The sequence below is a fragment of the Mytilus californianus genome, unplaced genomic scaffold (assembly GCF_021869535.1).
Source record: "Mytilus californianus isolate M0D057914Y unplaced genomic scaffold, xbMytCali1.0.p SCAF_8, whole genome shotgun sequence".
Classification (NCBI taxonomy): Eukaryota; Metazoa; Mollusca; class Bivalvia; order Mytilida; family Mytilidae; genus Mytilus; species Mytilus californianus.
Window position 1 is genome coordinate 31,039,243 of NW_026262734.1, and position 10,581 is coordinate 31,049,823.

General features: G+C 31.9%; 1 protein-coding gene across 1 annotated transcript in view; it reads right to left on the reverse strand.

Moving 5' to 3' along the window:
• The window catches only part of LOC127712251 (phosphorylase b kinase gamma catalytic chain, skeletal muscle/heart isoform-like), a 50,937-nt gene extending 40,609 nt beyond the window's left edge, over positions 1-10,328 (reverse strand). The window contains exon 1 of the mRNA XM_052218580.1: positions 10,254-10,328. The gene's annotated coding sequence lies outside the window, so the exon portion shown is untranslated. The remainder of the gene's footprint in view (positions 1-10,253) is intronic.
• Between the last annotated feature and the right edge of the window lie 253 nt (positions 10,329-10,581).

The window sequence follows — 10,581 nt, forward strand, 5'->3', positions numbered from 1 at the left end:
TTCTATGAAGAATATTAGGTCCTTACCCCTCAGTCTATTGACTTTGAAACTTTTGCTTAGTTTACAAGTATTAGTTTGTTATTAGATCAGTTAAAGATGAACCACTAATGTTAACTCAATGATATTTGGTATGCAAATGTATTTGCAGTTGCAATTCTCGTTTCCATGGAGATTATATAGCCCCATCCCCTCATCATAGTTCATTAACTTTGAAACTTTTACATAGTTTACAAGTTAATGTTTGTGTTTAGGTTTGTTTAAAGGGAACAACTTCTGATAAGTCAATGGTATTTGATATGCAGTTGTATTAGCATTGGCACATCTCATTTCCATGGAGATTGTTTAGCCATGCACCTTCAGTCATGGTTCATTGACTTTGAATATCTGCATAACTTGCATGTTAAAGTACAATAAAATGCTCCGCAGGGCGCAGCTTGATACGACCGCAGAGGTCGAACCCTGAACAGTTGGGGCAAGTATGGACACAACATTCAAGCTTGATACAGCTCTGAATTTGGATTGTGATTAAATATTTGACACAGTATAGGTTTCTGACACAGAATGAATGTGGTCTAAGAACTTAAAAATTTTAAATTGGACATTCAACTATTACGGTCCAATATCCAAAATCTAAATACATGGTTAGATTCAGCATATCAAAGAACCCCAAGAATTCAATTTTTGATGAAATCAAACAAAGTTTAATTTTGGACCCTTTTGACCTCAATGTGGACAAAGTTGATAATGGGGCCCAAAAATCAAAAATCTAAATACATGGTTAGATTCAGCATATCAAAGAACCCCATATATTCAATTTTTGTTGAAATCAAACAAAGTTTAATTTTGGACCCCGATTTGGACCAACTTGAAAACTGGGCCCATAATCAAAAATCTAAATACATGTTTAGATTCAGCATATCAAAGAACCCTAAGAATTCAATTTTTGTTAAAATCAAACTAAGTTTAATTTTGGACCCCTTTGGACCTTAATGTAGACCAATTTGAAAACAGAACCAAAAATTAAGAATCTAAATACACGGTTAGATTCGGCATATCAAAGAACCCCAATAATTCAATTGTTGATGAAATCAAACAAAGTTTAATTTTGGACCCTTTGGACCTCAATGTGGACCAATTTAAAAACGGGGCCAAAAATCCAAAAACTTAATACACGGTTAGAATCAGCATATTAAAGAACCCCAAGAATTCAAGAATAAAACCCCATTGAAATTGGTCAAGAAATAAGCAATTTATACGAAGTATCTTCTTTTGCACAATACTGTGCAATTGAATATTTCTTGCTATTGCGCAATACTGTACAATTGACAATTTCTTGCTATTGCGCAATATTGTGCTATTGGATATTTCTTGCTATTGCACAATACTGTGCGATTGAAGATTTCTTGCTATTGCGCAATACTGTGCAATTGAAGATTTCTTGCTATTGTGCAATACTGTGCAATTGAAAATTTCTTGCTATTGCACAATACTTATTTTATAATAATTTACACATCCTGTTTGGTGTGTATCTCCTACCATATCATTATTATTTGCTTTTAAATATAAAACAGAAATAACCAACTTAAAATGGAAAATTTTAAAAGAAAAAAAAAAGGAAAAAAAGAAAAAAAAGGGAAAAAAAAAAAATCCCCCCCCCCCCCAAATTTTTACACCCTTATGATTCATCACCCCCAAACTCAATCCAAGCCTTCCCTTTGTGGTATGGTACCTTGCAGTACAATTTCAGAGAGATCCATACACTTGAACACAAGTTATTGTCTGGAAACTAGAAAAATGCTTATTTTTGGCCCCTTTTTGGCCCCTTATTCCTAAACGTTTTGGGCAATTACCCCCAAACTCAATTCCAGCTTTCCCTTTGTGATATGGAACCTTGTAGTACAATTTCAGAAAGATCCATACACTTACACACAAGTTATTATCTTGAAACTAGAAAAATGCTTGTTTTTTGCCCCTTTTTGGGCCCCTAATTCCTAATATTTTGAGACAATTACCCCCAAAATCAATCCCAGCATTCCCTGTGTGATATGGAACCTTGTGGTACAATTTCAGAGAGATCCATACACTTGAACACAAGTTATTGTCTGGAAACTAGAAAAATGCTTATTTTTGGCCCCTTTTTGGCCCCTTATTCCTAAACGTTTTGGGCAATTACCCCCAAACTCAATTCCAGCTTTCCCTTTGTGATATGGAACCTTGTAGTACAATTTCAGAAAGATCCATACACTTACACACAAGTTATTGTCATGAAACTAAAAAAATGCTTGTTTTTTGCCCCTTTTTTTGCCCCTAATTCCTAATATTTTGAGGCAATTACCCCCAAAATTAATCCCAGCATTCCCTGTGTGATATGGAACCTTGTGGTACAATGTCAGAGAGATCCATACACTAACACACAAGTTATGTCTGGAAGTTACAAAAATGCTTATTTTTGGCCCCTTTTTGGCCCCTAATTCCTTAACTGTTGGTACCATAACCCCCAAAATCAATCCCAACCTTCCTTTTGTGGTATTGAACCTTATGGTAAAATTTCATAGAGATCCATTCACTTAAACTAAAGTTAGAGTGCGAAAACCAATGTGTCTTCGGACGACGCTGGACGACGCCAGACGACGACGACGCCAACGTCATACCAATATACGACCGAAAAAATTTTTGCGGTCGTATAAAAATGTATTGCTATTTAAATTGCAACATTTGCATTATCAAAATAACAAAAAGGCAAGACATATTTCTGTGTTAACAGTTTATTATTGTATGTTCCTAAATGAACAGGGCGGATCCAGCCAAATTTTAAAAGGGGGGTTCCAACCCAGGATAAAGGGGGGTTGCAACCATATGTCCCCATTTAAAAGCATTGATCGTCCAAAAAAGGGGGGCTCTAACCCCGGGAATCATGAGTCTTAAAAGAGATGAGTAATAAAATTCATAAACTTGCTCATAGATATATTTTTTTCCCTCTATGTACAAAATGTATTAGATGTAGTTTTCTCATTTACATGTATGGCAGATTCCATATAAGAAATTGAAATGTCTGTCAAAATGAATAAATAAATAAAAATAATAATCACTGTTATTTTAAAGATAATCTGTGGATGTTTTGAGGAATAATGATGTTAGAAGAAATTATTAAAAATAATTTTTGGATATGATTGTTTCCGTTTAAAGTAGAAATGATTAAAACAAGTTGAAAAAATGCAAAAATTTTGACAGAATTAACTCCCATTTTTTTACACAATGTTTATGTGTTGCAATGCTTTATGTTGACACTTGTATACTGGTATTTACTAGTGTAGTCTGGTTATTCAAACATCCCTGTTCCCAAATTTGTTACTTTTTTTAGTCAAAAACATCTGTGATATATTTTTTTTCAATTTCAAATATCTTGCTTTATAGCTCAGTGTCTGTCAATAAATCTTATGTCAGGAACATCGCTGTAAAAACTTTCAAAATCATTGTAGGTTCCAATATATGCCAGTTAAAACTGTAAGTCATGCTGTGCATAAGAAAAAACACATGTTGATTCTTTCATTTAACTTTATTCAAGCAATAGTTTTAACTTATATGTTTCCTACATAAGATCTGTCAAACTTTTTTTCTTATGTCTGAAACATTTGAATGTGCTAACAGTTAAAGTTCTTTGACCTGTAGTGAAATCTTGTTTGATGTTAGGCTGCAGTATTTTCCAGGAGTTTTAAAAATGACTTTCAACTAGGATTTGATTTCCAATGTCAGTCAAAAAAAACAAATATATATTGTCTGTCAAAATATCTTATGTATGAAAAATCTTATGTCAGAATCAAGTCTGTCAAAATCTTATGTCAGAAACTCAATTTGTCTGTCAAATCTTATGTCAGAAATAATAAAGTCTGTCAAATCTTATGTCAGAAAAAATAAAGTCTGTCAAATCTTATGTCAGAAATAATAAAGTCTGTCAAATCTTATGTAAGAAAAAATAAAGTCTGTCAAATCTTATGTCAGAAACAATAAAGTCTGTCAAATCTTATGTAAGAAACAATAAAGTCTGTCAAATCTTATGTCAGAAACATAATATTTAAGGCTTCGTTTATTTAAAAAGGATGATGCTCATAATTTTTTTTTTGGTCAAATTGTCTTTATCTTTATTAGTAAAGCATGTATTCAAAAACAGAAGTTCATTGCTTATGATTTTTGCCTAACGTGCTTATGGGAGTTGTTATACTTTCTTATATGGAATCTGCCGTATACTATGTTCCCTCTTATAGAATCTTTATTTTTCAGAGGTTGACTTATGGAAACTTGGAAAGGATGACGCAAACTTATAAATGAGCAACAGTGCTTATTACAAAAAAAATTCGTAAGGGTTCCACGGAACCCTGTGTCTCGCCTACTTTTGCTGTTAATCGCAGGCTCAACAAAAATGTGGAAAAAAATTAATAAAAATATTCCTCTCTAAACTATCTTTTGATTGTAAGTAGCTTCTGTCCAAGTTTAGTAAAAATCCAGGATAGTTTATGAATCTAATAAATGTTTTAAAAACTTAAACTGCAGACTGTATGTAATGTTAACTGGAAGAAAAACTAAGTCCATTTATAAGTAAAATACGGAAAAAATGGAACAAAATTTTAACAAAATTTCCTTCTAAATACTAGCTTTTAATCATAAACAAGCTTCTGTCCAAGTTTGGTACAAATCCAAGATAGTTTAAGAAAGTTGTTAAAATTTTAAAAACTTTAACCACAGAGTGAATGTAATGTTAACTGGCAGAAAAACTAAGTCCATTTATAAGTAAAATACTGAAAAAATGATTTTTTTTTTTACAAAATTTACTTCTGGATACTATCTTATGATCATAAACAAGCTTCTTTCCAAGTTTGGTAGAAATCCAGGATAGTTTAAGAAAGTTGTTAAAATTTTAAAAACTTTAACCACAGAGTGAATGTAATGTTAACTGGCAGAAAAACTAAGTCCATTTATAAGTAAAATACGGAAAAAATGGAATTTTTTTTTTACAAAATTTACTTTTGGATACTATCTTATGATCATAAACAAGCTTCTGTCCAAGTTTGGTAGAAAACCAGGATAGTTTAAGAAAGTTATTAAAATTTCAAAAACTTTAACCACAGAGTGAATATTTGTGGACGCCGCCGACGACGACGACGACGACGACGCCGACGGAATGTAGGATCGCTATGTCTCGCTTTTTCGAGAAAAGTCGAAGGCTCGACAAAAAGCATAACTCAAAAATTTATTTATTATATTATAGTTCTAGCATCTTCAAAAGGTGAATTTTCATATTTGAGAAAAACAGACGTAGTCGTCAAAGACTCAAATTTGACATCAGACTCAGCTTATCTATAATTATGATTTGTGGATTATTAATAAAATTTTCGAATTGGTTAATGAGCTCAACAAATTGAATTCTTACAAGTATCAAAGGCTATCAATTCCATGAGAGTTATTAACAAACATAAATATACAAGAACAATTACACAAAATAATATAGATTAAATCATGACTAGTATATGCAGGACGATCCTTGGAAATATGATGTTTACATATAATTCAATTTTACTATTTTTGGTTTTAATTTACCTTCCTTATTTTACTAAATAACTTAAAACAGATTTTTAAATTTACCTACATGGTCAAATCAATATATAATGGTGACGGACCAATGAATTTTTTTTTCTTTCAAAATTTCTATGCCCATATAAAGGTAACATTTTGGGTGATCCTTATTCAAAGGTCACATAATTTAGTACCTAATTATAAATAAGCAAACAAACGTATATGTAGTGAACATTAATTATGCCCATGCACAATCAAAACTTATAAAAAAATTTACACCAAATTAGATGCCATTCAGTGTAATTGGATATCCTGCATTTATTATATTTTTCCTAAACATAAGGTCCTTTTGCATTAAACATTAGATATCTTGGTGTAAATTAGATACACATAATTGGGTATATATACTATATGTTGACCTCTACATTTTTGGTTATTTGTGTCGTTGGCTTGCTGTCTTAATTATTGATCCCAGTATCTATGGTATCTTTTTTTGTTCACACAATGGAAACAGTTTTGGTAGGTTAGAAACAAATGATTTCTGTTTTATTTTAACAACCACTAAAACAAAATGAGGAAGACTAAAGAGGTAAAAATGGGGTAAAAAAGGGTAAAATTGTAGGTTTGATGGGTAAATTAACAGGACATTTTCCTCATTACTGATATAGTTTTAAAAGTTAAACCTTGTTAACCATATGAAACACAAAATGTACATTTACAAAAAATATGTACAGTAAAATAAAACCAATGCATGTACATGCATTTTAAAATATTCATCAATACAATGTCTATCATTACAGGTTTATGTGTTTGTCAGACTTCACCATCCATCTATTATGCAGCGTTAATTAAAAACCATTAACTAATTACCAATATATCAGAGGAGAAAATAGATATGCTCTGTCTTACTGTCATACAAAACACATGTATGACATACATTTGACATACATTCCTATCTTATTATTATGATAAGTCAATTTTGTCATTAACAGTCATTCCCAAGGTCGCCAGACATTAGGCAAAGTCCAGTAAAAATTGGTTTGGTACAGTTTTGTGATATGCATTACTGGACCAAATGACCAGTATTTTTTTTTTAATTTTGTCCAAATCATATGAGTAAATGTCCTGTAAAATAGTCTTGTCCAGTTAAGAAGAATGGTTTACTGGACCCAATGTCCAGTTGATTTCTGTATTTACACAAAAATTTCTTTAAAATGTTTGGTATAAATGTACTTACAGAGAATATGATATGAGTTAAATGTGGGATATATTTCAATTAGACAACAACCCAACAAATCAGGATGATACTTATTAGATTTCTTTACCTGTTCTAGTTACTACTAACTCTAAGTTAGTAATTTGTTCTAATTACCCCCAAATCTGTGAGATTCAATGCACATATACAATTTGTATGTACAAATGTAGTACTGTTGTGGACATCTATAGCTAGCATTTCTTAAAACTGTTTGACATGTTTGACTTTAGGTGAAAACAGCAATAAAAATGCTTTCCTTTGCTTTGGGTTCAGTTTAGTGAATGTCGAGATTTTGTGCCACTTGAACTAAATGAGGTTATTTATTTTTACTTGATAGAAAGCAACAATGACACCCCTGGAAGGGCCTTCAGCATAGGGATTACTACAACACTAGAAAATTCCAGATTTCTTAATCACTGTCACAATTGTTGATTTTTACTTTAATGCTGGTTGTCAAATTTTAGTTTTTGGTTATTTAAATCCTGGGACTCATATAAATATATATACATGAAGCAATTATAAGAGTAGTCCGAGATTGCTCTCAAGGCGTTGTTTAAGACTTGTTTGGGTCGTAGGATCCACAACCCAAACAAGTCCTTAAAAAGGACACCAGAGCAATCTTGGACTATTGTCAGAGGAGTTCGAAACATATATAACCTATGTTTGAACAGAGAGTGCCCCTCAAACACAGCTATTTACAGACATGACAGGTAAATAAACAAAAATCTTAAGTTCATGTCCCTTTATCTTGAATTCATGTCGATCTGGCCCCAAGTCGATCCGGCCCAAGTCGTACAGACCGAGTCGATTCGGCCCTAATTCAAAGTGACCCTGCCCAAGTTTTAAAAATATTTACAAGGAATAAGAATTACATATTTGACTTGTAGCTAATAAATATTAATATAATGAATAAAAACAAATTGTGCTTTAAACATTTTCATCAGCATGATCAGAGGAGACATTTATTCAAATTTTTTTCTTAACATTTAATATTTAGTACTTTATTTATCGAAATATGTCATTTGTTTAATGTAAAATATGTATATTCAAATCAATTTATTTTAATGAGGATGATTATATGCAGTATAAAGCATTTATGTTGGCTAGGATTTTATAAGAGGTTACAAGACTACTGTGTATGCATCATTATACAAAAACATATATATATTACAAAAGTTAGTACCATCAACATTAATCAACATTAATCAGTAATTTATCAAATGACTTTGATCTTAACAAGTCTTTCAACTGGTGTAATATCAAATCTTTACATTCACAACTGTACATACCGATTCCCAAGGCCTAAAATAAAATATTGTTTGTTTCCCCAATCCCGACCGACCCTGCATAAATGGTCCAAATCATAAAATTTTATTGTCAAAACTTAGTCAAATATTATTTTATTCATTTCCGATTTTCAGGCTTGCCGGATCATCCGAAAATGTTCAAGCTTTTTGGAAAAATAAAATATTTCCCTACGGTACCTACCTACCTACCCACACCTGCTTGGCAGGGTCTAGGTTGGGGAAACAAACAATATATTAATTTAGGCCCAAGTTGATGCATTCAAACTTTGTTTTTGTTTCAAGTTTTACTAACTTCTCAAAAAAATTGTTGTTTGATTTGCCAAATGTCATTAATCATCAATACTGCTTCCTAAAAATATTCCTCCAATGTCAGACATGGCGGGAAGAGAACACAATTTTTTATATGTGCAAGTTCCACTTGCCATGAATCAGTATCACAAAACCCTCCCATTTTTACAATTCTTATTCATTATTGTACCATGGGGCCAGAATGGCTTGGGCCAGATCAACTTGGGGCAGGATTGACTTGGGGCGGAACGACATGATACCCTTTATCTTTTGGTACCAGTTAAATCTAATTGTCCAAAATTTTGTGAGTCTGCAAAGAAAATGAATAGCCCAAAACTCATACAGATAAACTGCTAGGATATCTTTAAATATCTTTTCACTGAATGACTGTTATCTATTTTTGAGGTGTCATTGTCGAGCCTTCTACTTTTGTCGAAAAAGCGAGACGTAGCGATCCTACATTTCGTTGGCATCGTCGTCATCGGTGGCGGGTGGCGGCGTCGTCCACAAATAATCACTCTGTGGTTAAAGTTTTTGAAATTTTAATAACTTTCAACTATCCTCGATTTCTACCAAACTTGGACTGAAGCTTGTTTATGATCATAAGATAATATTCAAAAGTAAATTTTGTAAAAAAAAAATTCCATTTTTTCCGTATTTTACTTATAAATGGACTTAGTTTTTCTGCCAGGAAACATTACATTCACTCTGTGATTAAAGTTTTTGAAATTCGAATAACTTTCTTAAACTATCCTGGATTTCTACCAAACTTGGACTGAAGCTTGTTTATGATCATAAGATAGTATCAAGAAGTAAATTTTGTAAAAAAAAAATTACATTTTTTTCGTATTTAACTTATAAATGGACTTAGTTTTTCTGCCAGGAAACATTACATTCACTCTGTGGTTAAAGTTTTTGAAATTTTAATAACTTTCTTAAACTATCCTGGATTTCTACCAAACTTGGAAAGAAGCTTGTTTATGATCATAAGATAGTATCGAGAAGTAAATTTTGTAAAATAAAAAAATCCATTTTTTCCGCATTTTACTTATAAATGGACTTAGTTTTTCTGCCAGTTAACATTACATTCACTCTGTGGTTAAAGTTTTTAAAAATTTTAACAGCTTTCTTAAAATATCCTGGATTTCTACCAAACTAGGACAGAAGCTTGTGTCAATAATGACCAAAGGCTTGTATCTAGAAGGAAATTTTGTTAAAATTTTGTTCCATTTTTTCCGTATTTTACTTATAAATGGACTTAGTTTTTCTTCCAGTTAACATTACATACAGTCTGCAGTTTAAGTTTTTAAAACATTTATTAGATTCATAATTAAACTATCCTGGATTTTTACCAAACTTGGACAGAAGCTACTTACAATCAAAAGATAGTATAGAGAGGAATATTTTTATTAGTTTTTTTCCTCATTTTTGTTGAGCCTGTGATTAACAGCAAAAGTAGGCGAGACACTGGGTTCCGCGGAACTTTTACGAATTTTTTTTCAAAATGACCCAAGTTTCCAAATTATCATTATGTAACAATAACAGATAAACATGTGCACATTGTTCTTTCAAAACTCAAAAAAATAGCATATACTGTCAGAAGAATGAGCACACTGAAACCACGTGCCATTGGATCAGACAGGCCCAAAAATAAATGTATCCTTGACAAGGCAGGTTGGACCATCTTTTTCCTCTTAGTCTCAATCCTCATTCACCAACACAGGCAACAGACAAATTATACATTTTCTGGAGATAAACATTATTCTTGAAAATAATCTTGAACTTAATAAACATGGGCTATTTGATTTAGTATGTTAAAGAACCAAATGACTTACATATACACATACTACAATCTATGCAGAAATACGTCTGGAAAGTTGTCAACATAAATTGTAAGGTAGACAACTCCTAATAGAACAAGGGGGATAAATCCGTACAGCCAAACATTACAATACCGTCTTTTATCTAGTGTATGTAACTCCATCGGTTGTTCAGTTGTGTAAACAAAACCAGAGACATATGATACAATACCATGTATAATATGTCTCTGACAAAACTTACTATAAAACCAAACATGATGTGATCAGCATTTTCCCACACAATAATGAATTTAATATGCAAGTACATAAATATGGAAACTATTGCATTCTACGTACAGTCAGA